General features: G+C 53.1%; 1 long non-coding RNA gene across 1 annotated transcript in view; it reads left to right on the top strand.

The window, feature by feature from the left end:
• The first annotated feature begins 3,675 nt into the window (after positions 1–3,675).
• The window catches only part of LOC114612177, a 2,971-nt gene continuing 1,499 nt past the window's right edge, over positions 3,676–5,147 (top strand). Inside the window, exon 1 of the long non-coding RNA XR_003709941.1 lies at positions 3,676–3,688. This is a non-coding gene — a long non-coding RNA (uncharacterized LOC114612177). The remainder of the gene's footprint in view (positions 3,689–5,147) is intronic.

Here is a 5,147-nt window from a genome sequence, read left to right as displayed (position 1 = left end):
GTGTATATCATACATGAATTTTAATCCTTTTCAACTTTTTCATCCCCCTCCCCCTCTCTCTCTCCCTCTCTCTCTCTTTCTCACACACACACACACACACACATCTATCATACACAATAGAACATTATCATATGCACACATATACGTGTGTGCAGACAAACATACACATATACATGGACATGCACACACGCCTGTATAATGCATGCCTGCACTTGATTTGATTGTTGTAAAGAGTCTTCTTGGGAAGAAAGTTTTCATGGGAGAACAGAGGAGGGAGGAAGGGAGGGTAATGGGGATGAAAAAGTTGAAAAGGATTAAAATTCATGTATGATATACACACATGAAATTGACAAAGAATAAAAAATAACCCAAAATACTTTCTTTTAAAAGCAACCTAACAGAGAAAGGTTTATTTCGGCTCACAGTTGGAAGGCACAGTCCATCAGGGTGAGGAAGTCAAGGCAGAAGCTGCTGGTTCTATCTCATCCATAAGCTAGTGTGCAAATCCCCCTTCCCCATTTCGTACAGTCTAGGATCCCGGGGAGAGGGGGATTCCATCCACAAAGAGGAAAGTCTTCCCATCTCAGTCAGCAAGATCAGGATAATTCCAGAAGGCACTTCCCCCACAGGATTCTATATCTTGTCATGTTGCCGATTAACACTAACCATTACAGGGTTGTTATAGCTGGTGCTTCTAACAAGGCATCTTTATTGTCTCTATCCAAGGAGGGTTTTGTTTGTTTGCTTGTTTGTTTTGTTTTGTAGAAGGAACCCATTTTAGGCTCCCTGGAAGCTAGCAGGCTGTTCTGCCATCATCCTGGAGATCTGAAGCCGGAGATGGTCCAGCTCTGGTCTTGGTCTACACAAAAGGCAAGCCTGTTCCCCAGGGCTCTGATTTCTGACCAAGGACTTGCCCTCAGTCCTCCACTCAGGCTTTTCACCGTGTTCTGCTCTTGTAGTTCCTAGCTGTCTTTGGCCATTCTGTTGTTTGATATATTTGATTGTTGTCTGGGACCAAAAGACTGGCATTCGGGGGTCAGAGATATGCCTACTGTTTCCTTCCTGACAAATAACTCGAAGCCTGGGGCTGGCTCTCTTCTGAGTACCCCCCTGCCCTGCAGAAGGAGGTGTCTAGGGACTGCCTCTGAGTAGCCAGCTACTGAAATCCTATAGAGTGGAAGGCTCCAGCAGGGCTGTGCCCAGGATCTCATTTTCCTGGGCTACCTGGATCCCAGTAGGAGCTGCTGTGACTGCCTTTTCCTTCCCAGAGCTGCAGGAGGCTCCACAGATGGAGGGGCTCTGCCTAGCTCTGCACCCTGTTTTACAGCTGGGAACAGAACCTGTCCTGGGGACACCATGGTCAGTTACTGGGACTGTTCATTTCTCTTGTTTTGCAAAGTGAGCACACAATCTCAGAGGCATGTGGAAATGATGTTGAGACCCACTTTGCAGATGGGGACGCTGGGGCCTAAAGGGGTTGAGGTTTGGGACTGCAGAGACGGTGAGCAGCAACTATGCGGTATTTTGCTGAAGATGGAGGTAGGTCTCTTCTCCTTACATGCAGCAAGGTGGGAAACCCTCCGCCCGGCTATGGGAACTCTCTAGTGCTGCCCATCCCAGGGAAGACCACTCTCTTTTTGAGGCAGGTTCTTAGGTAGTCCAGGCTGGCTTTGAATTTTCTAAGTAATCAAGGGTGGACCCTCATCCTCCTGTCTCCCTCCTCCCCAGGCGCTTGACTTACAGGTTGTAGCGCTGTGCCTGGTCTACTTGGTGCTGGGGATCAACCCCAGGCCTTGCTCATGTTGGTCAAGCACTCTATCTACTAAGATGCACCTCCAGCCCCTCCCCACTTTCAATAGCTAAGTGAGCCTGTCACCTGCCCCATTGGTTATCTTCCTAGTAACAACCATAACAACAAGTCTATGTGCTGTGTGTGCATGGCCCCACACAAAGCCACCCACACCCTACACTTCACTGACCCCTCCCACTGGCTCCAGAAAGAGATGTTCCAATGACCCCATCCTATGGATGGGCATGTTGAGGTCTTCTTCTGAACCAGGTCCAGCAGTAAATAGCAGGCTTCCCAGCCAGCAGCATGGAGGAGAAAGCTGCTAGGGAGGAACGGGAGGCTGGCTCTCCCAAGAGCTCAATTGCCTTCTCTTCTCTGCTCCCCACTTGTGGTCCCTCGACCTCCATCGCACCCCAGCCTGCAGCTCATCCTTTCGATCTCTGCTCCCGAGCACAGAAGGAATCGGCAGCTTGGGGTGCTGCATGCTCGGCTCTATCCAGGTCCTATCGGGATCGCTGCTTCTCTGGTTGTGTGCTCACTTTGCAAAACAGCAGAATTTATAGCTCAAGTAATTGATCTGGGTGTTCCTGCCTCCCGCCATCTCGCTGGGTCTCCTAATTCCCTTCTCCTCGTTTTTTCCTCAGCCTTCTTCTCAGCACACCATCTGTGGTGTCAGAGAATAGGAAGCCAAAAAGGGAGGGGAAGGTTCCAGCCCCAGATATGCCAATTAAGAGTCGGATGAACCTCAGTTTCCCCATCTACCAAATGGAGGACCTGATGGCACTCCTAGGGCCTTAGGCCCGGGGTGCTGGACCCAAGAGTGACCATTTACTTCCCCAGAGTCACTCCAGGAGGTGCAGGTATGACTGAGATCCCCTTTATGGATGGGAACGTTGTGGCTTTGAGAGCTTGGTGGTTTAGGGTCCCAGAGCTGGTAAACAGTGACCTGTGCTTACATCCAGGCCTCTGTGGCCACGATCCTAAACCGGAAGCCACACTGCCCTTCTACGACCAAAGAGGAGCGGACATGATCGGACCCTGGCCCTGGCCCTGGCGGACCTGTTTCTTTTTCTCTGTGGCCAAGCATGGGTATGAGGCAGAGTGTTGAGGCACAAGGGAAAAATTCTTTTAAGAGGTAGAGTCCTAATGACTTCTATCCCTCAGCGCTGGCCTCTCCAAAATCTCCTGTATGGCCAGGGGCCTCCTGGGAGGCCCATACAGCCTTCTAGAACGATCCATAAAAGGACTTCAGGCGGCATATCACTGGTCTTTCCCATGGCAGGTGACTTAGAAGGGTCCAGCGTGCCTGGCATGGCCTGCCCCTGCAAAACTGGGCTGCCCCTGCAAAGCCTGTCCTGAGCCCTCTGGGGCGGCCTCTGGGCCCCTTTCTGTTCGGTTTGTGGGGTGATTGCTTTTCTGGAGTCACTGGCTTGCCCTCCACTCTCAGTTTAGCTCTGCCCGTTTGTCTTTGCCTCTCTCTTAGCCACCAACAGGGTTTGTTTCCATTCCATGCCGCAACCTCTCCAGGCCAACCCATCTTCTCGTCCATAGCTGTGCATCCGAGGGCGCCTAGGCCTTGTGCAGCAGCCGGGCTTCGTCTTGGCCGGGTCCTTAGCTGGTGACAGAGGCCGTTTAGTCCTTGCTTTGGAGCTCATCCTCAGTGGCCGCCTGCTCGCGCCTGGCTGGAGGAGAGGTGAGAGCAGGCTGGAGGGCTGCAGGCAGCGGCTTTCAGAACAAACAGAATTTTTTTTTGCAACTAGAGGGGGAAGCACAGAGCTAAAAATAAAACGAAAAGATCAGTATCTGTCAGTCTGACAGCTGATTGGCTGCTCGGAGATGCATATAATTACCAGCAACTGGCGCTGGGTAGGCAAAGCCCGGAGAAACTGCTGAGATGAGGTTAGGATTTAACCTTTAAATTCTGGAGCCACCGGAAAGCTAGGGGAGACGACCGGCGTCGGTGCTAATGAGGATGGGGGGCGGGGGCCGGGGGCACCGAGTCGGGGTCAGGTCCCCGGGCTCCCCCGAAGGCCCGGGGAACCCTCAGCCCGCGCCTCCGCCATCAGACTGGGAGTGCCTCTGATTGGGCGGTTCGGGGGCGGTGGGCCTTCTCCCCGCCCAGCTGGGGGTGGTGTCTTCCGGGAAGTTGAGGGGTCGCACCTGGGAGGTAGGGGGAACTATCGGGGCTCTGGGGGTTCCAGGCCTCTCCCTGACTGACCCTGTCCCTACCCACATTCCTCCATCTCTCTGCCTAGAGCTAGTAGGATTTTCTTTGTTTTTTGCTGCCCGCCCCTTCAGCTCCTCTTCACCTCCATCCCAACTTCCTGTCTCTGGTCCCTAGTCCCTTCCTTCCAGATCTGGACAGGACACACTCAGGTTGGTCCTAGATTTCTCTGGAGATAGGCCAAAGCTGCAGGACCAGAGGGGTGCTGCTGACCTCCCTGAACTTCAGTTTTCTTCATGTGTAAAGTGGGGGTGGTAATGGTAGAGCCTGCTCTATGTCTTTACAAGTACAGGGATTTTGCAACCCGTGGTTCCCCTTGATTATCCACCCAAACCAGAGACCAGAGATTCTGCTTTCCCCGTGTGTGAGCTCATGTAAGGATCTGCCGTGACCCAGGGTGTCCCTGGGGACACAGTGAGCCTCTGCACCTCTTGGGTGCTTCCAGCAGCTCCTGCGACCTTCTGTCTCCCCTGCCCCTCCTCTGAGCATCTTCTCTGGGAAGTCTCTCATGCCCCAGCCATCCTGCTGCAGCCTCTGGGTTCCTGATTCACAACTAGATTGAGCCCCACGAGGACAGAAACCACAAAAGCCAGCCCGTGGCCCTCAAAAGGAAATATCAGATTCTTTGCTCTGTGGTCCAAGAAGCCAGACTGGGGCAGGGAGGCAACTACAGGCCTGAAGCAAGTAGAAGCCTCAGCTGATAGCAGCCATTCATCCTCACCCCTCTGGGGCGGGGGGCTTCTCATACAACTCCGGGAGATGCCACCCTTGGGCTGGGAAGATGCACAGTGCCTGGGAGTGGGGAGGAAGGAGTAGCTCCCACTTGACCTGGCTCCTGGCTGTGATCACCCCACAAAGATCTCTGCAGTCCCTACAACAACACCCCTAGCAAGTGTTGTGTTATTGACAATCTATAGATGGGGAAACTGAGGCAAGGAGCCGAACAAGGCTTCAGAGTCCCCAGACTGGAGCCACCCAGGCCTCGTCTCCCTGGCTGTGTGATGAAGATGAAAGAGAATCCGAGGGATAGAGAAGGGGCTGGAACAGCTATCCTGAGACCTTCCAAGCCTAGCGAGCGGGGGGGGGGGGGGGGGGGGGGTGTAATTTTTTAAAAAATTTAAAATGTCATTACAA

This window comes from Grammomys surdaster, unplaced genomic scaffold, assembly GCF_004785775.1.
Source record: "Grammomys surdaster isolate TR1022 unplaced genomic scaffold, NIH_TR_1.0 126133, whole genome shotgun sequence".
NCBI lineage: Eukaryota > Metazoa > Chordata > Mammalia > Rodentia > Muridae > Grammomys > Grammomys surdaster.
Note: the sequence above shows the minus strand (reverse complement) of the source record. Positions and strands in the feature narration are given on the sequence as shown.